The 24,201-nt window shown below is 41.3% G+C and overlaps 1 long non-coding RNA gene across 1 annotated transcript in view; it reads left to right on the top strand.

Annotated features, from left to right (window-relative positions):
* Window positions 1-1,987: 1,987 nt before the first annotated feature.
* The window catches only part of LOC123724376 (uncharacterized), a 63,343-nt gene continuing 41,129 nt past the window's right edge, over window positions 1,988-24,201 (top strand). The window contains exon 1 of the long non-coding RNA XR_006756888.1: window positions 1,988-2,131. This is a non-coding gene — a long non-coding RNA (uncharacterized lncRNA). The remainder of the gene's footprint in view (window positions 2,132-24,201) is intronic.

A 24,201-nucleotide genomic window follows, 5' to 3' on the forward strand; every position in this document is an offset into this window, starting at 1 on the left:
AAGAGTGTGCAAAGCTGTCATCGAGGCAAGGTGTGGCTACTTTGAAGAATACAAAATATAAAATATTTTGAACACTTTTTTGGTTACTTCATGATTCCATGTGTGTTATTTCATAGTGTTGATATCTTCACTATTATTCTACAATGTATAAATTAGGAAAAATAAAGAAAAACCCTTGAATGTGTGTCTAAACTTTTGACTGGTCCTGTTATTATTTATATTGGGGCGGCAGGTCGCCTAGTGGATAGAGTGCTGGACTAGTAACCGCAAGGTTGCAAGTTCGAATCCCCGAGCTGACAAGGTAGAAAAATCTGTCTTTCTGCCCCTGAACAAGAATTTGCTCTTAACTGACTTGCCTAGTTAAATTAAGGTATGAAAAATATTCTGGACTGATATTTCTTGATTTATTTTGTATCTTTTTTTGTATTGTTCGGTACTGCACTGTTAGAGCTAGAATCATAAGCATTTCGCTGCATCTGCAATAACGTCTGCGAAATATGTGTACTGTATGCAACCAATAAAATGTTGATTTGTTGGTTTAGTCAGAGCATGCACCCATACTGCCACTGACTGAACAGAACGTACTCGCGCACACACACTCACAAACCTAATGAGATCTCTTTTCAAAATAACCCAACTGCTCTTTTTCAGTCTTTTAATAAGCCCTGACTTTGTAAGAAGCATTCGATAATCAAACCCAGATGAGGGAGGTGTTCTACAGCTTGTACTGTAACATGCAAAAGACTAAGTCTGAGATCTGACAATTTCCCATGGTTTAGATGTCCCGGCCAGACTGGTGCATGGGTGTAGCTCTGGCACTCCCTCTCTACATGCTTATCCGCACTCCACTTCCCCTTGGAAAGCCCTCTACAAATGCTTTGCGGACACAGAAAGCTGATAAAGGGGGAAAGAGAAAGCCGGGCACCTTGGAAACTACCAGAGTGATCTTTAACATGTCGGTGAGCCGCTCTGTTGATTTAGCAGCATGTGTGTCCACTCCCCCACACCTCCTATTATGGCCTTGTCATTATAAAACGGTGAGTCAGGGGCCCCGGTTTTGAAGTCGTCTGTTTATATGGACCAATATCTCCAGATGACAAGGGAAAGCAAAACAATACATCACCATCTGACATTAAAAACATTCATCCCTGTCCGTGAGAAGGAACCCAAAGGAGCCCTGTTTGGTAGGTGCATCATGGGATATGAGTGTGCAGTTACCGTAATTTCCGGACTATTGAGCGCACCTGAATATAAGCCGCACCCACTGAATTTTAAAAAAAGTATTATTTTGAACATAAATAAGCCGCACATGTCTATAAGCCGCAGGTGCCTACCAGTACATTGAAACAAATGAACTTTACACAGGCTTTAACGAAACGCGGCTTGTAACAAAAATAAATAGGCTTTAATGAAACACGGCTTGTAACAAAAAATAAAAAATTAGCAGTAAACAGTAGCCTACCAAGAAAGTCATGGCTCCAGACCAAGCTCCCATGCAGCAGCTCTATTTCCTTTTCCAACAGCCAGATCAATCGCCTTCAACTTGAAAGCTGCATCATATGCATTTCTCTGTGTCTTTGCCATGATGAGGGTGACAAAATAACTACCGTAATCAGAATGATGGGAAGTTTGAGGGCGCTCGATTTAATCTAAACAGTAAACAAAAAAGTTGTTTGACCTTAACCCGTTCGGCAATTTTATTGGTCTAATGAAAGCTTCATGCCGCCAAAAAACTGAGCACGTCACAGAATGTGTTTTTTTAATTATTTTTTTTTAAAGCGGGAAAAATCCATATATTAGCCGCGTCATTGTTTAAGCCGCGAGGTTCAAAGCGTGGGAAAAAAGTAGCGGTTTATAGTCCGGAAATTACGGTAGTATCTCGGTTATGTCAGTCATTAATAGGATGAACCCTGATGGACTTTCCACCCAGGGATAAGGTTATCCGATATTAATGCTCACCACATCTTTCCTTTAGTCTACAGCAGCTTCTCCCCACCGGTGACAGCAGGAAGGAAGTGGTTTGGATGCTTGACAAGACAGGTATCCCCAAAAATGTCACTTGTCACGCTGCTGCTGGAAAACTCAAAGCCAGCTCAAAGGAAGCTCACAGATATAGCAACCAGAGAGAAAGGTACGGTGTCTCTCCCTGCTTTGAGAACCATGTTCCACTCTTGTGTCCTTTGTCTGCACTGTTCCTTTAGTTCTGTCGAGCCACTCTGAATTTTGCATTTCGTGTGGTCAAGCGTGCAGAAAAATAAACAAAATGGAGTAAAATTTCAAAATTGGGTTTTGTTCCTACGTCTGGGTGTTTTAGCGAGTGACCGTGACGTGCGGCGTTGTCGACCTATGCATGCAAAGCCTTTCAACAGCTGTTCAGTGTTTATTCACAAGGCAGAGCAGAACTCGTGTAGGGTTTTTGGTGTCTTAGCTTGCTTATGGGAAAAAAATATAGCTTGTTATTTCAAATGTGTAAGTAAATACAATAACGCTGAGTTATATGGCTGAGTAAAACTGTGGCAAAGGCCAAACTCTAAGCTGTGCCTCATAACATTTGATTTTCAAACACACAGGGACTGTTTCTTAAAAATATGAATTTGTTAAAGTGCTTCAACCAGTGAACTGGGTCATTTAACTGAAATGTGTATTTACGCTTAAAGCCATTGTTAGCTTTGATGTGACCTTGTTCATTATCTAGCCAACATTTATATCAGAGGACAAAACAAGCTGGCTTTATTATAAAATATTTGAAAAGATAACATTTTAGTAGGAATATAGTGCTTTCACTAGTTTCAAACACATTTGTAAATCAAACATCACAAAAATAATGTAACGATGGGGCGGTGAGTCGGAAGCATGTGAAACATTTTAATAAAACAACAAAACCAAGAACACTAGACTAACATAAGGCAGAATGCCGATACACAAGAACAATACCAACTGGTGAGTGACCCTGGGAGAGTGACGTATAAAGAGGAGGAAATGATGAAGGTAATGGAGTCCAGGTGTGAATCATAATGATTCACAGGTGCGCGTAATGATGTGCCAGGTGTGCGTAATGATGAATCCCAGGACTTATGGCTAGTACTCTGGCGACGTGGTACACCGGAGGGGAGGAGCAGGAGCAGACGTGACATATAACCATAACACTTCATAGCTAATTGGACACTGCCTAATTGGTGTAAATGTGAGCTAACAGTGTCAAATAGCATGATCACAGTCTGAGGTAGTCAGTGTAACAGGGTTCTCAAAGAGATTGAACGTGAGGACATGAGCTGAACCAGAGTGCTGTGTGACCAGCAACAGTTAGGGAATCTGAACCCTAACATAAGTGTCCATACCACACCCAAAAATATGACCTCACACACCTGAGAAAAAGGAAATACATCACATTACTCTCCAAAGCGACACCTCCAACTATAGACGTAACAATAATGGAAATCCCAGCACCAAATGACACATACATAATCAGGATATCTATTAGATGTGACGGTGGCAATATTATTGTACAAGCAGTCTTCATGCCCTACCAGCAGTCAACACGATCGATCCAAAATATTATTACGTAGAGCTCAGATGCAGGTAACCCACAGAAACACATGATCAAATTTAGGTCTAAAAAAAGGTAAGTCTGCAACAGAAAAGCAAATGTGACTGAAATCTTAACACCCGTGGTGCTTTCCAAGGGCTCATCGTGAATAGAACAGGATGTGAATAGTAGAGATACGCTATTATTGCTGTAAGTTGTCAAAAACACAGAGTAGGAAATTATTTATGGGCATTATGCTGCATAGCGGGGAAAACGTGATAATGTTACTGATTCTGTGTTTGTGCATCTGGGGTGGATGGTTGGTGCATAACTGATCCCTTTGTATGCATCCATGGTTTTTCATACAGTAAGTTGGCAAAGACAACTGTCACCTCATCACATAATTCAATCCACACACAAACACTGAATAGTGGAAGCGCCTGGGTTCTGAGAACATTAGGGCATTTGATTTTTCATGCTAGAATTCATGTTGTTTCAGATTTTGTACATTGGAGAAAGAAAAAAAGTGTAAAAATATAAGTAAAATAGGGCTTTTTGGGGGTTATACCTGATGAAAATGAGCATGAGTCTTAGGTAGATCCGAGGGATACACTAGGCTCTGGTTATTATAATGGGAGATCCCAGGGATCTGGAAGGTTTAGTGAACATTTTGGAGTGATGCCATCAGGATGGGGCCCAGCTGGAGCTTTCACACTGTAGCTGAGAGGCTAGAGCAGCAGAGGCTAGAAAGGCCTAAGGAACAGCCAAAATGTTGTATAGATTTTCACAAGAACCCAGGCCACAACTGGGCAAGGGAAGGCCAGGAATTGGTCCATCCGCAGGTGATAGATTGGTCCATAAAGCATCAAGGGCAGAGATCAGGGTCAGGGAAACTGGGTGGTACTATCTGAATTTGTCCAATAAGAAATGTTTTGTTAGTGTGCCCTAATGAACATGACCCAGATCACTAAACCAGCAACGGCATGCATATCTAACCGTGTGAAATGTGGGTGAGGCATAGCTATTTTGTTGTTATTAGAGGGGTGCATGTGCATATAAAAAATATCATTAGATCAGAACAATTGTCATAAAAGCAGTTAGTTTGGCAATATGACTGGCCAAATATAATAAGTATTTAATTAAAGCTGGGAAGATCATTGAAAAAGTACAGCTAAATATTTTTCAATTGATATCGGAACCAACCAAATGGCATAGCCTGCAGAAGTCTACAAGTCATACCAACGTGAACAAACCAAACTTCAGGGGATGACTGAAGTTGATTTCCCCTAGGATTATTTGAATGAATCATAAAAAGCTTAGAGCGAGGAAAGCTTCAAGATGGTCATACCTATTTTATAAAATATTGAATTTGGCCTTGGACTTTTTACTACTAGCTCAATGGAAGCCTCTCCAACTTAATCCAGGTAGGATTAATAATTCCACAGGGCAGCTGTCTACTGTCTAGGCCCCTTACTTTTTTAAATCTTTACTAATGTCATGCCACTGGCCTTGAGTAAAGCCTGTGTATCTATGTATGCATATAACTCAACACTATACAAGTCAGCTTCTACAACGAGTGAAATCACTGCAACACTTAACAAAGACCTGTAGTTAGTTTCAGAATGGGTGGCAAGGAATAAATTAGTCCTAAATATTTCAAAACTAAAAACAATGTATTTGGGAAAAACCATTCACTAAACCCTAAACTAAATCTTGTAATAAATAATGTGGAAATTGAGCAAGTTCAGGTGACTAAACTGCTTGGAGTACCCCTGGATTGTAAACTGTCATGGTCAAAATATGTTTATACAAGAGTAGCTAAAATGGAACTCTATTCCACATCAGGTAACTGATGCAAGCAGTAGAATCATAAAAAAACGGATAAAAATACATCTTATGGAACAGCGGGGACTGTGAAGAGACACACACACACACACACACAGGCACAGACACACATAAGACATGCACTCTACACACGTACACATTGATGTTGTACTGTAAATATGTGATAGCGGAGTAGTGGCCTGAGGGACCACACTAAATGTATTGGGTAAAGTGTTATGAAATGTAATGTCATGTCATATTTTAAATTGTATATAACTGCCTGAACCTGTTATGGCTAGGGGGCAGTATTTTCACGGCCGGATAAAAAACGTACCCGATTTAATCTGATTATTACTCCTGCCCAGAAACTAGAATATGCATATAATTTTTAGCTTTGGATATGAAACACTCCAAAGTTTCTAAAACTGTTTGAATGGTGTCTGTGAGTATAACAGAACTCATTTGGCAGGCCAAAACCTGAGAAGATTCTGTACAGGAAGTACCCTGTCTGACCATTTCTTGCGCCTTTTTGATTATCTCTATCCAATACAGGGGATCTCTGCTGTTACGTGACACTTTCTACGGCTCCCATGGGCTCTCAGAAGGCGGCAAAAAGCTGAATCGTGGCTTTGCAGGCTCTGGCTGAAAAACATTAGCGCGTTTGGATAGTGGCCGGTCACAGTACTATGAGACTCAGGCTCGTGTACGAGTCGACTCCATGTTTTTATTCTTTCGTCTTTGAATGAAAACCACCACTCCCGGTCGGAATATTATCGCTTTTTTACGAGAAAAATGGCATAAAAATTGATTTTAAACAGCGGTTGACATGCTTCGAAGTACGGTAATGGAATATTTAGACATTTTTGTCACGAAATGCGTTGTGCGCGTGACCCTTCGTCACCCTTGGATAGTGTCTTGAACGCACGAACAAAACGCCGCTATTTGGATATAACTATGGATATTTTGAACCAAACCAACATTTGTTATTGAGGTAGAAGTCCTGGGAGTGCATTCTGTCGAAGAACACCAAAGGTAATCAAACTTTTCTAATAGTAAATCGGAGTTTGGTCAGGACTAAACTTGGTGGGTGTCAAAATAGCTAGCCGTGATGGCTGGGCTATCTACTCAGAATATTGCAAAATGTGCTTTCACCGAAAAGCTATTTTAAAATCGGACACCTCGATTGCACAAAGGAGTTCTGTATCTATAATTCTTAAAATAATTGTTGTTTTTTGTGAACGTTTATCGTGAGTAATTTAGTAAATTCACCGGAAGTGTTCGGTGGGAATGCTAGTTCTGAACGTCACATGCTAATGTAAAAAGCTGTTTTTTGATATAAATATGAACTTGATTGAACAAAACATGCATGTATTGTATATCATAATGTCCTAGGCGTGTCATCTGATGAAGATCATCAAAGGTTAGTGCTGCATTTAGCTGTGGTTTTGTTTTTTGTGACATTATATGCTAGGTTGAAAAATGGGTGTCTGATTATTTCTGGCTGGGTACTCTGCTGACATAATCTAATGTTTTGCTTTCGCTGTAAAGCCTTTTTGAAATCGGACAGTGTGGTTAGATAAAGGAGAGTCTTGTCTTTAAAATGCTGTAAAATAGTCATATGTTTGAAAAATTGAAGTTTTTGTATTTTTGAGGAATTTGTAATTCGCGCCACGCCTATCATTGGATATTGGAGCAGGTGTTCCGCTAGCGGAACGTCTAGATGTAAGAGGTTAATGTTGCTGGACCCCCCGGAAGATTCTCAATTAGAGGTAACGTTAGCTAGCATGCTAGCCTAGATAGCTAGCTAGATAACTTACTTAGTTCAATGTTACAGTCCTGTATTGAACTCTGAAACCCATCAGCTAAATCATATATAGAGCTCCCCTTACCAAAAATAACAGGCTTCTGGCAAACAGTTGTGGCAAACCTATGGCCAATTTGATGCAAAGTTGTGGCAAGCTCATATTTTCACATGCAAATTAGTTTTGTGGCAAACTGCTGTGGTAAATTTGCAGCAACTTGTGAACTTCTGGCAATCAATTCTGGGAAACTTGTGGTGAACTTTCTGTTTGCTGCAAACTCAGTGTGAATATGCAAATTAGATCAGGTTTTTGGTTACTGTGTGTCATGACTGCCCTGTGAGGATCACAATGGGTCAGATCAGCTTGGCAATGATTGACAATAACCAGAACCTTCTCTCACCCACAGAAAAGGGGAGGAGGGAACTGGGCCGGTCTGACAGTTCACATCCTGTTGTAAATTACAGGAGAAGGAGGCAGTCTTTGTTTCACATACAGTTTTCCCTCTTAACCTGTTAGGGCTAGGGGGCAGCATTTGCACGTCTGGATAAAAAAAATGTACCCGATTTAATCTGGTTACTAATCCTACCCAGTAACTAGAATATGCATATACTTATTATATATGGATAGAAAACACTCTAAAGTTTCTAAAACTGTTTGAATGGTGTCTGTGAGTATAACAGAACTCATTTGGCAGGCAAAACCCTGAGACATTTTCTGACAGGAAGTGGATACCTGATGTGTTGTATTGACTTTAAACCTATCCCATTGAAAAACACAGGGGCTGAGGAATATTTTGGCACTTCCTATTGCTTCCACTAGATGTCACCAGCCTTTACAAAGTGTTTTGAGTCTTCTGGAGGGAGATCTGACCGAACAAGAGCCATGGAACGATGATGTCCCATTAGACACCTGGCGCGAGTTCATGTTGGGTACCCTCGTTCCAATACGTTATAAAAGAGTATGCATTCGTCCACCTTGAATATTATTCATGTTCTGGTTAAAAAGGCCCTAATGATTTATGCTATACAACGTTTGACATGTTTGAACGAACGTAAATATATTTTTTTCCCCTCGTTCATGACGAGAAGTCCGGCTGGCTTAGATCATGTGCTAACAAGACGGAGATTTTTGTACATAAATGATGAGCTTTTTTTGAACAAAACTACATTCGTTATGGACCTGTGATACCTGGAAGTGACATCTGATGAAGAGAATCAAAGGTAATGGATTATTTACATAGTATTTTCGATTTTAGATCTCCCCAACATGACGTCTAGTCTGTATCGCAACGCGTATTTTTCTGGGCGCAGTGCTCCGATTATTGCAAAGTGTGATTTCCCAGTAAGGTTATTTTTAAATCTGGCAAGTTGATTGCGTTCAAGAGATGTAAATCTATAATTCTTTAAATGACAATATAATATTTTACCAATGTTTTCTAATTTTAATTATTTAATTTGTGACGCTGACTTGACTGCCGGTTATTGGAGGAAACGATTTCCTCAACATCAATGCCATAGTAAAACGCTGTTTTTGGATATAAATATGAACTTGATAGAACTAAAAATGCATGCATTGTCTAACATAATGTCCTAGGAGTGTCATCTGATGGAGATTGTAAAAGGTTAGTGCATCATTTTAGCTGGTTTTATGGTTTTGGTGACCCTGTCTTTGACTTGACAAAACATTACACACAACTCTTGTAAATGTACTGTCCTAACATACTCTAAATTTATGCTTTCGCCGTAAAACCTTTTTGAAATCGTAAAACGTGGTTAGATTAAGGAGATGTTTATCTTTCAAAGGGTGTAAAATAGTTGTATGTTTGAAAAATTTGAATTTTGACATTTATTTGGATTCAAATTTGCCGCTCTTGAAATGCACCTGCTGTTGATGGAGTGCACCGCGGGTGGGACGCTTGCGTCCCACCTAGCCCATAGAGGTTAAACAACCTCTTCTGTGGTGCCCCAAATCCTAATGAGTTAATTGTTGCATGATTCATTTAATCGGGTAACAATTAAACATAGTTAGTTACATTTTAGTCATTTAGCAGACGCTCTTATCCAGAGCGACTTACAGTAGTGAATGCATACATTTCATACATTTTTTTGTTCCGTACTGGTCCTCCGTGGGAATCAAACCCACAAGCCTGGCGTTGCAAACACCATGCTCTACCAACTGAGCCACACGGGACCGTAGTTGATTAAATAAATAAGTCATCAGATTAATGAAAGTAAAGTCACGACGTGTGTTAACAACTTTTCAATGTTGTATCTACATAAAGCATATCACATCACTTTAACCTCTATGGGCTAGGTGGGACGCTTGCCTACTCAACAGCCAGTGTAATCCCGTGGCGCGATATTTTAATACCTTAGAAATGCTATTACTTCAATTTCTCAAACATTTGACTATTTTACACCATTTTAAAGACAAGACTCTCGTTAATCTAACCACACTGTCCGATTTCAAAAAGGCTTTACAACGACAGCAAAACATTAGATTATGTCAGCAGAGTACCCAGCCAGAAATAATCAGACACCCATTTTTCAAGCTAGCATATAATGTCACATAAACCCAAACCACAGCTAAATGCAGCACTAACCTTTGATCTTCATCAGATGACAATCCTAGGACATTATGTTATACAATACATGCATGTTTTGTTCAATCAAGTTCATATTTATATCAAAAAACAGCTTTTTACATTAGCATGTGACTAGCATGTGACTAGCATTCCCACCGAACACTTCCGGTGAATTTACTAAATTACTCACGATAAACGTTCACAAAAAACATAACAATTATCCTCTTGGGGCTAGGTGGGACGCTAGCGTGCCACCCGTGGTGCACTCCATCAACAGCAGGTGCATTTCAAGAGCGGCAAATTTGAATCCAAATAAATGTCAAAATTCAAATTTTTCAAACATACAACTATTTTACACCCTTTGAAAGATAAACATCTCCTTAATCTAACCACGTTTTACGATTTCAAAAAGGTTTTACGGCGAAAGCATAAATTTAGAGTATGTTAGGACAGTACATTTACAAGAGTTGTGTGTAATGTTTTGTCAAGTCAAAGACAGGGTCACCAAAACCATAAAACCAGCTAAAATGATGCACTAACCTTTTACAATCTCCATCAGATGACACTCCTAGGACATTATGTTAGACAATGCATGCATTTTTAGTTCTATCAAGTTCATATGAATATACAAAAATAGCGTTTTACTATGGCATTGATGTTGAGGAAATCGTTTCCCTCCAATAACCGGCAGTCAAGTCAGCGTCACAAATTAAATAATTAAAATTAGAAAACATTGGTAAAATATTATATTGTCATTTAAAGAATTATAGATTTACATCTCTTGAACTCAATCAACTTGCCAGATTTAAAAATAACCTTACTGGGAAATCACACTTTGCAATAATCTGAGCACTGCGCCCAGAAAAATACGCGTTGCGATACAGACTAGACGTCATGTTGGGGAGATCTAAAATCGAAAATACTATGTAAATAATCCATTACCTTTGATTCTCTTCATCAGATGTCACTTCCAGGTATCACAGGTCCATAACGAATGTAGTTTTGTTCAAAAAAGCTCATCATTTATGTCCAAAAATCTCCGTCTCGTTAGCACATGATGTAAGCCAGCCGGACTTCTCGTCATGAACGAGGGGAAAAAATATATTTCCGTTCGTTCAAACATGTCAAACGTTGTATAGCATAAATCATTAGGGCCTTTTTTAACCAGAACATGAATAATATTCAAGGTGGACGAATGCATACTCTTTTATAACGTATTGGAACGAGGGTACCCAACATGAACTCGCGCGCCAGGTGTCTAATGGGACATCATCGTTCCATGGCTCTTGTTTGGTCAGATCTCCCTCCAGAAGACTCAAAACACTTTGTAAAGGCTGGTGACATCTAGTGGAAGCAATAGGAAGTGCCAAAATATTCCTAAGCCCCTGTGTTTTTCAATGGGATAGGTTTAAAGTCAATACAACACATCAGGTATCCACTTCCTGTCAGAAAATGTCTCAGGGTTTTGCCTGCCAAATGAGTTCTGTTATACTCACAGACACCATTCAAACAGTTTTAGAAACTTTAGAGTGTTTTCTATCCATATATAATAAGTATATGCATATTCTAGTTACTGGGTAGGATTAGTAACCAGATTAAATCGGGTACATTTTTTTATCCAGACGTGCAAATGCTGCCCCCTAGACCCAACAGGTTATTTTAAGAATTATAGATACAGAACTGCTCTATGCACTCGCTATGTCCGATTTTAAAATAGCTTTTCGGTGAAAGCACATTTTGCAATATTCTCAGTAGATAGCCCGGCATCACAGGGCTAGCTATTTAGACACCCAGCAAGTTTAGCACTCACCAAAGTCAGATTTACTATAAGAAAAATGTTATTACCTTTGCTGTTCTTCATCAGAATGCACTCCCAGGACTTCTACTTCAATAACAAATGTTGGTTTGGTCCCAAATAATCCATAGTTATATCCAAATAGCGCCGTTTTGTTCGTGCGTTCAAGACACTATCTGAAGGGTAAATAAGGGTCACGCGCCCGACGCGTTTCGTGACAAAAAAATTCTAAATATTCCATTACCGTACTTCGAAGCATGTCAACCGCTGTTTAAAATCTATTTTTATGCCATTTTTCTCGGAAAAAAGCGATAATATTCCTCGTGCACGAGCCCCAGTCTGATGGTCCTCTGACAGGCCACTATCCAAACGCGCTAATGTTTTTCAGCCAGGGGCTGCCTCGATATCATTCAGCTTTTTCCCGGGTTCATAGAGCCTATGGGAGCCGTAGGAAGTGTCACGTTACAGCAATGATCCTCAGTCTTCAATAAACAGAGCCAAGAAGAACAAGAACTTGTCAGACAGGCCACTTCCTGTAAGGAATCTTCTCAGGTTTTTGCCTGCCATATGAGTTCTGTTATACTCACAGACACCATTCAAACAGTTTTAGAAACTTTAGAGTGTTTTCTATCCAAAGCCAATAATTATATGCATATTCTAGTTACTGGGCAGGAGTAGTAACCAGATTAAATCGGGTACGTTTTTTATCCGGCCGTGCAAATACTGCCCCCTATCCCCAACAGGTTAAAATAACTTACTTCACAGAGATAAAAACTAAACGTACTAAATGTAGTAAATATACTAAGCAGCATGAATTTTGTCTTTCACAGATAAAAATAAATCCATTACAACTTGAAATCATCCGCATGGTAATAAGGAAATGAGCAAAACAACAAGATGGGAAATTTCCCAAATAAATTCATTAGTCATTTTATGTAGCTACAATGTGAACACTATGGGGATGTTGGCCTTCGGATGTTTAAAACCTCTTTTGGAAATGACCCTTCATCTCAATTTCTGACTAAAATGACATACCCAAATCTAACTGCCTGTAGCTCAGGACATGAAGCAAGGACATGCATTTGAAAGGAAACACTTTGAAGTTTGTGGAGATGTGAAATTAATGTAGGAGAATATAACACAATAGATCGGGTAAAAGATAAAACAAACAAAAAAACATGTGGTTTTTTATTTTTATTTTGAGATAGGAAGCTGGGGATAATTTAGATGTTGTCCACAACAGGGCTGATACATTCAAGAATGAGAGAGCTACATAATATTTAGTATGAAGTCTCCCAGGTGTCCCTCATGAGTTTGCCCAAAAATACCCAAGTGGCTTCCAAGTGGTCGAATTGGTCAATTGATACATTTTCAAGTACATAACTATAGAGAACATACCAAAATGCTATGGTAATAAAACGTTTAAGTTTACACACTTCCAGGAATGTCATACATGATGGATCATTAGCTTCCCTACATAAAAGGTACATACTGTAGACGCTGATCCAATGCCTCCCAACACAGAAGTGAACTATTTAAGGGCCAAGTTAGCAGCCAACACTGATCTAATGTCATAACTGCACACACAACAAACCACACACAGAGTGAAAAAAACGAACAATTTACACACTATTCGTAATTAGAGTATTTAGAACACCCACAGTCCTCTACACAAGATTGTGCTGCTGATGCCAAGTCCCATAGCAGTTTCTTTCTGCTGTGAAGCAGAGGGTAACAGCACAAGAAGTGCAGGTGATGGGAGATTTCTTGTGGCACAGAGTATAACGACGCCTCCCTGCTGTGCTCTTTTTTTCCCTGAGGCACATTCAGGTCTGCAGTATTTTGGCCTGGCTGGGGTTGGTGTGGAGCCAGAGACAGCAGCAGGGGTCAGACTGGAGGAACCAGTTCCTACGTTTGAATGAGTAGGGGATGGAGGACTTACATTTACATTTACATTTAAGTCATTTAGCAGATGCTCTTATCCAGAGCGACTTACAAATTGGTGCATTCACCTTATGATATCCAGTGGAACAACCACTTTACAATAGTGCATCTAAATCTTTTAAGGGGGGGGTTAGAAGGATTACTTTATCCTATCCTAGGTATTCCTTAAAGAGGTGGGGTTTCAGGTGTCTCTGGAAGGTGGTGACTGACTCCGCTGTCCTGGCGTCGTGAGGGAGCTTGTTCCACCATTGGGGTGCCTGAGCAGCGAACAGTTTTGACTGGGCTGAGCGGGAACTGTGCTTCCTCAGAGGTAGGGGGGCCAGCAGGCCAGAGGTGGATGAACGCAGTGCCCTTGTTTGGGTGTAGGGCCTGATCAGAGCCTGAAGGTATGGAGGTGCCGTTCCCTTCACAGCTCCGTAGGCAATCACCATGGTCTTGTAGCGGATGCGAGCTTCAACTGGAAGCCAGTGGAGAAAGCGGAGGAGCGGGGTGACGTGAGAGAACTTGGGAAGGTTGAACACCAGACGGGCTGTGGCGTTCTGGATGAGTTGTAGGGGTTTAATGGCACAGGCAGGGAGCCCAGCCAACAGCGAGTTGCAGTAATCCAGACGGGAGATGACAAGTGCCTGGATTAGGACCTGCGCCGCTTCCTGTGTGAGGCAGGGTCGTACTCTGCGAATGTTGTAGAGCATGAACCTACAGGATCGGGTCACCGCCTTGATGTTAGTGGAGAATGACAGGGTGTTGTCCAGGATCACGCCAAGGTTCTTAGCACTCTGGGAGGAGGACACAAGGGAGTTGTCAACCGTGATGGCGAGATCATGGAACGGGCAGTCCTTCCCCGGGAGGAAGAGCAGCTCCGTCTTGCCGAGGTTTAGCTTGAGCTGGTGATCTGTCATCCACACTGATATGTCTGACAGACATGCAGAGATGCGATTCGCCGCCTGGTTATCAGAAGGGGGAAAGGAGAAGATTAATTGTGTGTCGTCTGCATAGCAATGATAGGAGAGACCATGTGAAGATATGACAGAGCCAAGTGACTTGGTGTATAGCGAGAATAGGAGAGGGCCTAGAACAGAGCCCTGGGGGACACCAGTGGTGAGAGCGCATGGTGCGGAGACAGATTCTCGCCACGCCATCTGGTAGGAGCGACCTGTCAGGTAGGACGCAATCCAAGCGTGGGCCACGCCGGAGATGCCCAACTCGGAGAGGGTGGAGAGGAGGATCTGATGGTTCACAGTATCAAAGGCAGCAGATAGGTCTAGAAGGATGAGAGCAGAGGAGAGAGAGTTAGCTTTAGCAGTGCGGAGAGCCTCCGTGACACAGAGAAGAGCAGTCTCAGTTGAATGCCCAGTCTTGAAACCTGACTGATTAGGATCAAGAAGGTCATTCTGAGAGAGATAGCAGGAGAGCTGGCCAAGGACGGCACGTTCAAGAGTTTTGGAGAGAAAAGAAAGAAGGGATACTGGTCTGTAGTTGTTGACATCGGAGGGATCGAGTGTAGGTTTTTTCAGAAGGGGTGCAACTCTCGCTCTCTTGAAGACGGAAGGGACGTAGCCAGCGGTCAAGGATGAGTTGATGAGCGAGGTGAGGAAGGGGAGAAGGTCTCCGGTAATGGTCTGGAGAAGAGAGGAGGGGATAGGGTCAAGTGGGCAGGTTGTTGGGCGGCCGGCCGTCACAAGACGCGAGATTTCATCTGGAGAGAGAGGGGAGAAAGAGGTCAAAGCACAGGGTAGGGCAGTGTGAGCAGGACCAGCGGTGTCGTTTGACTTAGCAAACGAGGATCGGATATCGTCAACCTTCTTTTCAAAATGGTTGACGAAGTCATCCGCAGAGAGGGAGGAGGGGGGAGGGGGAGGAGGATTCAGGAGGGAGGAGAAGGTAGCAAAGAGCTTCCTAGGGTTAGAGGCAGATGCTTGGAATTTAGAGTGGTAGAAAGTGGCTTTAGCAGCAGAGACAGAAGAGGAGAATGTAGAGAGGAGGGAGTGAAAGGATGCCAGGTCCGCAGGGAGGCGAGTTTTCCTCCATTTCCGCTCGGCTGCCCGGAGCCCTGTTCTGTGAGCTCGTAGTGAGTCGTCGAGCCACGGAGCAGGAGGGGAGGACCGAGCCGGCCTGGAGGATAGGGGACAGAGAAAATCAAAGGATGCAGAAAGGGAGGAGAGGAGGGTTGAGGAGGCAGAATCAGGAGATAGGTTGGAGAAGGTTTGAGCAGAGGGAAGAGATGATAGGATGGAAGAGGAGAGAGTAGCGGGACAGAGAGAGCGAAGGTTGGGACGGCGCAATACCATCCGAGTAGGGGCAGAGTGAGAAGTGTTGGATGAGAGCAAGAGGGAAAAGGATACAAGGTAGTGGTCGGAGATTTGGAGGGGAGTTGCAATGAGATTAGTGGAAGAACAGCATCTAGTAAAGATGAGGTCAAGCGTATTGCCTGCCTTGTGAGTAGGGGGGGAAGGTGAGAGGGTGAGGTCAAAAGAGGAGAGGAGTGGAAAGAAGGAGGCAGAGAGGAGGTAGACGTGGGGAGATTAAAGTCACCCAGAACTGTGAGAGGTGAGCCATCCTCAGGAAAGGAACTTATCAAGGCGTCAAGCTCATTGATGAACTCTCCAAGGGAACCTGGTGGGCGATAAATGATAAGGATGTTAAGCTTGAAAGGGCTGGTAACTGTGACAGCATGGAATTCAAATGAGGAGATAGACAAATGGGTCAGAGGAGAAAGAAAGAATGTCCACTTGGGAGAGATGAGGATTCCAGTGCCACCACCCCGCTGGCTCGATGCTCTAGGGGTATGCGAGAACACGTGGGCAGACGAAGAGAGAGCAGTAGGAGTAGACTTGAATGTGGTCTCTTTGGAGTTGGCTCCCAGAGGTAATCTGAGGATTAAAACAAATTCAGTTAGAACTCAAGTTTACTATTACTTATTTATCCTTTATTTTAGCAGGGGTGAACCCTGCATCAATACTTTACGGATGACAACACATATCTATAAACATATATTATACAGAGTATGGGGAACATAATCACTATAATGAAATATGTGGACCAATAGGCAATAAGACACTCAAAAACCACAGCATGTCACAGCCAACATACAGTGGGGCAAAAAGTATTTAGTCAGGCACTAATTGTGCAAGTTCTCCCACTTAAAAAGATGAGAGAGGCCTGTAATTTTCATCATAGGTACACTTCAACTATGACAGACAAAATGAGAAGAAAAAAAATCCAGAAAATCACATTGTAGGATTTTTAATTAATTTATTTGCAAATGATGGTGGAAAATAAGTATTTGGTCAATAACAAAAGTTTAGCTCAATACTTTGTTATACACCCTTTGTTGGCAATGACACAGGTCAAAAGTTTTCTGTAAGTCTTCACAAGGTTTTCACAAACTGTTGCTGGTATTTTGGCCCATTCCTCCATGCAGATCTCCTCTAGAGCAGTGATGTTTTGGGGCTGTCGCTGGGCAACACAGACTTTCAACTCCCTCCAAAGATTTTCTATGGGGTTGAGATCTGGAGACTGGCTAGGCCACTCCAGGACCTTGAAATGCTTCTTACGAAGCCACTCCTTCGTTGCCCGGGCGGTGTGTTTGGGATCATTGTCATGCTGAAAGACCCAGCCACGTTTCATCTTCAATCCCTTGCTGATGGTAGGCTTTGTTACTTTGGTCCCAGCTCTCTGCAGGTCATTCACTAGGTCCCCCCGTGTGGTTCTGGGATTTTTGCTCACCGTTCTTGTGATCATTTTGACCCCACGGGGTGAGATCTTGCGTGGAGCCCCAGATCGAGGGAGATTATCAGTGGTCTTGTATGTCTTCCAAATTGTGCACTCTCCTCAAACAATAGCATGGTATTCTTTCACTGTAATAGCTGCTGTAAATTGGACAGTGCAGTTAGGTTAACAAGAATGTAAGCTTTCTGCCAATATCAGATATGCTATGTCCTGGGAAATGTTCTTGTTTCTTACAACTTCATGCTAATCACATTAGCCTACATTAGCTCAACTGTCCCGTGGAAGGGACACCAATCACGAATACGTTTTTAAGGACAAACTTTTTGGATGTATGCTGATTCCTTTCAGCACAGTTGTCGCCCCCCCCCCCCCCTTAAATCACTCTTATTCTGAAGCCTGATAAATCCCCAACACAATGTGAAAGTTACAGACTGATATCTCTTCTGAACTCCGACCCAAAAAGTATTACTAAAGCCTTAGCCAGGCATTTGGATAGAGTGCTCCCATATCTAATACACAAAGACCAAAATTACTTTGTGAAAAACCATCAAGGATTTCAATGTGAGGAGCATAGGAGGTTGGCGGCACCTTCATTGGGGAGAACGAGCTCGTGGTAATGACTGGAGCAGAATCATTGGAATGATATCAAACACAAACTCAGTTTTGAGGTGTTTGATGCTATTCCATTTTCTCCGTCTGGCCATTATTTTTACTCAGCAGCCTCCTGTGGTGAGGAGAGTACTAAACATAGTGCACATGTGTGAAGGGTCCCCTGATACTGCCATACTCTCATTTGATGCAGAGAAGGCATTTGAAGGAGTTGAGTGGTCTTATTTATTTGAAGTGCTTAAATTTGGTTTGGGAACTACTTCTGTAAATCGATTAAGATATTATATACCGACCCCACTACAGAAGTTGTCACTAACAACTTAATTTCACACACTTTTCAACTTTTTCGGGGCACGAGACAAGGATTTCCGGCCAATCCAGGACTCTGGATAGAACCCTTTGCCATTGCAGTAAGGGCCCATCCGTCAATTAGTGGAACTAAAACATCAGATTTTCAACATCGAGTGGCCCTGTATGCCGATGACACCCTCTTATTCCTAACAGATCTAAAGAATTCTCTATTCCCTCTCCAATTTAATTAATAACTGGTCAGTTTTCTGGGTTTAAAGTTAGTAAAATCAAATCTTCCATCCTTTTCCTAAACAGATACTGAATCTAATTGTACAGCATCCATTTGTGAATACAGAACAAGGTTTCACATATCTTGATATTAAAATTACATCAGAAATTAGCTCCTTGAGTTCAACAAATTATGAACCCATGGTAACAATTGTAACAGAATCCATCAACAGATGCACATTATCGCCTATGTCTATTATTGGTAGAATAAATATAAATAAAATGAATATTCTGTCCAATTTTTTTTATCTATTTCAATCAATTCCTCTGGCTCCACCACCTTTATTTTTCCCAAAGATCAGAAAGATACTCAAATGTTATGTGGAGCAACAGAAAACCAAGGCTTAGACTATTTCTTCTTTATTTGCCCTATGACAGAGGGAGGTTGCAACTTACAAACCTACAGTGGTATTACTGGGCTGCACACCTGAGGGCTTGAATGTTTTGGTTCTCAAGAAACCATACTTACCCTGGCTGCAGACTGAAATATTGTCCATAAAATGCTTAACTTTTGAACGAAAGAAGAATACTGCTAATCCCTCTGTTAAAACATCCTAACTATATGGCACAAAGTATAGCAATATCTGTGTGAATCCCCAACATTATCCAGTTTTATCGAATTTGGCGCAATGACAATTTCACACCTGGGAAAAAATTACTTGGGGTTTAAAGAATGGGCAAGAAAAGGTATTGTTAGAGTAATGGACTTATACAATGAAAAAGGGCTCATGTCATTTGAAGAACTGAAGAGAAAATGTAACTTACCAGAAAAAGCATTTTTTCCAAATACTTACAATTGAGAAGCTTTATTTTTTCCAGTCAAAAACGATCTTCCCTACAACCTCCTTTGACCACTTTAGAAATGCTCTCGGTTAATGTGTAATGGGAAATGTCTAATTACGTCACTATAAGGGAAAATGGCACTGTAGCTACTCTTAAAGACAACTCTGATAGTAAAAGAATTGGATACAAGTGGATACAAGATATGGTCACTGGTCACCCCCATAGCTTATTTCTCGTTTGGCCACCTTTCGTTCCAGTTCTCTGCTGCCAATGACTGGAAGGAATTGTGTTATTGACTGTATGTTTGTTTATTCCATGTGTAACTCTGTGTTGTTGTTTGTGTCGCACTGCTTTGCTTTATCTTGGCCAGGTCGCAGTTGTAAATGAGAACTTGTTCTCAATTGGCCTACCTTGTTAAATAAAGGTGAAATAAAAATAAATTAAAACATATGCAGGAAGATATTTCAGCAGAGGACTGGGGTATGATATGCTCTAGAGCTCAGATACAGACAATAAACTCCCACCTGAGATTGTTGCAATACAATTGGATAATGAGAACATATATCAGCCCTGTTTAGCTTCACAAATCTGACCCTAATATCCCAGACCTGTATGTTAAATGTAACACACATCTAGGCACCGTGTATCACTGCCTGTGGGAGTGTGCTGAGATACAAAAGTTTGAGGTCAGTACTGTTATATCTCTAAGATTACCTCTACCCCAATACCACTAATTCCTACATTTTGCATCCTAAATCTGTACCGAGAGAATATCTCTTTACATAGGAGAGAAAAGAAAATGGTTGACCTCTGTCTATCACAAGCTAGATGTTCAATTGCTCGCCACTGGAAGTATGTCAGTTCCCCTCATTGCTTAACCTGTTGGGGATAGGGGGCAGTATTTACACGGCCGGATAAAAAATGTACCCGATTTAATCTGTTTACTACTCCTGCCCAGAAACTAGAATATGCATATAATTAGTAGATTTGGTTAGAAAACACTCCAAAGTTTCTAAAACTGTTTGAATGGTGTCTGTGAGTATAGCAGAACTCATATGGCAGGCAAAAACCTGAGAAGATTCCTTACAGGAAGTGCCCTGTCTGACAATTTGTTCTCCTTCTAGGGCATCTCTATCAAAAATACATTATCTCTGCTGTAACCCATAGGCTCTCAGAAGGTGCCAGAGTGGAATGAGAGCTCTCCAGTCTCTGTGCAAAAAACAGCAGGAGTTTTTGTGAGTGGTCCTGCTGAGAACAATGACACTGGAGCACGCGTGCATGAGACGACTCCATTTTTTTCTTTCAGTGTTTGAACGAATACAACGTCGCCCGGTTGGAATATTATCGCTATTTTACGAGAAAAATAGCATAACAATTTATTTTAAACAGCGTTTGACATGCTTCTAAGTACGGTGATGGAATATTTAGAATTTTTTTGTCACGAAATGCGCCGGCGCGTCACTCTTCGGATAGTGACTTGAACGCACAAACAAAACGGAGCTATTTGGATATAACTATGGATTATTTGGAACCAAAACAACATTTGTTGTTGAAGTAGCAGTCCTGGGAGTGCATTCTGACGAAGAACAGCGAAGGTAATCCAATATTTCTTATAGTAAATCTGAGTTTGGTGAGGGCCAAACTTGGTGGGTGTCAAATTAGCTAGCCATGATGGCCGGGCTATGTACTCAGAATATTGCAAAATGTGCTTTCACCGAAAAGCTATTTTAAAATCGGACACCTCGATTGCACAAAGGAGTTCTGTATCTATAATTCTTAAAATAATTGTTATGTTTTTTGTGAACGTTTATCGTGAGTAATTTAGTAAATTCCCCGGAAGTTTGCGGGGGGTATGCTAGTTCTGAACATCACATGCTAATGTAAAAAGCTGGTTTTTGATATAAATATGAACTTGATTGAACAAAACATGCATGTATTGTATAACATAATGTCCTAGGTGTGTCATCTGATGAAGATCATCAAAGGTTAGTGCTGCATTTAGCTGTCTTCTGGGTTTTTGTGACATTATATGCTAGCTTGAAAAATGGGTGTCTGATTATTTCTGGCTGGGTACTCTGCTGACATAATCTAATGTTTTGCTTTCGTTGTAAAGCCTTTTTGAAATCGGACAGTGTGGTTAGATTAACGAGAGTCTTGTCTTTAAAATGCTGTAAAATAGTCATATGTTTGAAAAATGGAAGTTTTCGGATTTTAGAGGAGTTTGTATTTCGCGCCACGCCCATCATTCGATATTGGAGCAGGTGTTCCGCTAGCGGAACGTCTAGATGTAAGAGGTTTAATCTGGTTACTACTCCTGCCCAGTAACTAGAATATGCATATCTAAAAAGTTTCTAGAACTGTTTGAATGGTGTCTGTGAGTATAACAGAACTCATATGGCAGTCAAAACCCTGAGACAAATCCTGACAGGAAACAGAAATCTGATGTGTGGATATCACTTCAAACATTTGCCATTGAAACACACAGGGGCTTGCGATTCATTTAGCACTTCCTATGGCTTCCATTAGATGTCCCCAGTCTTTACAAAGTGGTTTGAGCCTCCTACTATCAAAAGTGACTGAAAGAGAGGATGTTTACCTTGGTCACAGGGGATGGGCCATTACCATTGTGACGTCGGCGCCCATGGGTACTCTCCCTTTTCGAAACGTTTTGAAAGACAATGCAACCGTCCCAATGGAATATTATTGAAGCCCTGGTTGAAAAAGCCCCTAAAGATTTATGTTATACAACGTTTGACATGTTTGAACGAACTTAAATATATTTTTTTTGCTCATTCCTGACGACAAGTCAGACGCACACGGTACATTTCCACTAGCCTTCGGAGCGCGCCAACACTATTGGGACATAAATTATTAACTTTTTTGAACAAAACTACATTTGTTATGGACCTGGGATTCCTAGAAGTGCCTTCTGATAAAGATAATCAAAGGTATGGGATTATTTACAATAGTATTTTTGATGGTTGATCGTTCCAAGATGGCTCCAACATTTTATAGCCTAGACTTTTTTTCTGGGCATACCATGTCGTTTATTGCAAAGTGTGATTTCCCAGTAAAGTTATTTTTAAATCTGGCAAAGAGATGGCATTCAAGACATGTTAATCTATAAGTCTTTGAATGACAATATTACATTTTAACAATGTTTTCGAATAGTAATTTTGTAAATTGTAGCGCTGATCATCGGAAGCATTTGAGGGAAAAGTTTTTTCTGAACGTCATGCACCGATGTAAAATGTTGTTTTTATATATAAATATGAACTTTATCTAACAAAAAATGCATGTGTTGTGTAACATGATGTCCTAGGAGTGTCATCTGATGAAGGTTGTCAAAGGTTAGTGCTGCATTTAGCTGTGTTTTGGGTATTTGTGATGCATGCTAGTTGCTTTGAAAATGGCTGTGTGATTATTTCTGGCTGGGTACTCTGCTGACATAATCTAATGTTTTGCTTTTGCAGTAAAGCCTTTTTGAAATCGGACAACGTGGTTCGATTTAGGAGAGGTGTATCTATAAAACGGTGTAAAATAGTCATATGTTTGAGAAATTGAAGTTATAGCATTTATGAGGTTTTGCATTTAGCGCGACGCGATTCCACTGGCTGTTGATTAGGGTGGGACGCAAGCGTCCCACTGGCCCAGACAGGTTAAATGCATGCTCTTCAACCGATCGCTGCACGCACCTGCCTACCCGTCCAGCATCACTACTCTGGAAGGTTCTGACTTAGAATACGTGGACAACTACAAATACCTAGGTGTAACGGTCGTCGTACGTAGTGGACCAAGGCGCAGCGGGTTGAGTGCTCATAGTGACTTTATTTGAACACGTAACAAACAAAACAAGAAAACAATCGAACGAACAGGATTGCAGGCTAAACACACAGCTATGCAACAACAACTTCCCACAAAGGGACAGGTGAAAACAGGCTACCTGAGTATAACTCTCAATCAGCAACAACGATGTACAGCTGTTCCTGATTGAGAGCCATACCAGGCCAACAAAGAAATACACAACATAGACGGAGCATAGAAATACGAAATAAAGAACATAACCCTGAAATACTCTAACCAAACACATCTCTACATAAACACATATACTAACAAACCCCGAACCACATAAAACAAATACCCCCCCCCTGCCACGTCCTGACCAAACTACAATAACAAATAACCCCTTTACTGGTCAGAACGTGACACTAGGTGTCTGGTTAGACTGTAAACTCTCCTTCCAGACTCACATTAAGCATCTCCAATCCAAAATTAAATCTAGAATCGACTTCCTATTTCACAACAAAGCATCCTTCACTCATGCTGCCAAACATACCCTCGTAAAACTGACCATCCTACCTATCCTCGACTTTGGCGATGTCATTTACAAAATAGCCTCCAACACTCTACTCAACAAATTGGATGCAGTCTATCACAGTGCCATCCGTTTTGTCACCAAAGCCCCATATACTACCCACCATTGCGACCTGTGCGCTCTCGTTGGCTGGCCCTCGCATCATACTCATCGCCAAACCCACTGGCTCCAGGTCATCTACAAGTCTCTGCTAGGTAAAGCCCCACCTTATCTCAGCTCACTGGTCACTATAGCAGCACCCACCCGTAGCAGGTGCTCCAGCAGGTATATATCACTAGTCACCCCCAAAGCCAATTCCTCCTTTGGCCGCCTTTCCTTCCAGTTCTCTGCTGCCAATGACTGGAACGAACTGCAAAAATCACTGAAGCTGGAGACTCATATCTCCCTCACTAGCTTTAAGCACCAGCTGTCAGAGCAGCTCACAGATCACTGCACCTGTACATAGCCCATCTGTAAATAGCCCATTCAATCTACCTCATCCCCATACTGTATTTATTTATTTATCTTGCTCCTTTGCGCCCCAGTATCTCTACTTGCACATTCATCTTCTGCACATCAATCACTCCAGTGTTTAATTGGTATATTGTAGTTACTTCGCCACCATGGCCTATATATTGCCTTGTATATAGACTTTTTCTACTGTATTATTGA

Source organism: Salmo salar, chromosome ssa10 (assembly GCF_905237065.1).
Source record: "Salmo salar chromosome ssa10, Ssal_v3.1, whole genome shotgun sequence".
Lineage (NCBI taxonomy): Eukaryota > Metazoa > Chordata > Actinopteri > Salmoniformes > Salmonidae > Salmo > Salmo salar.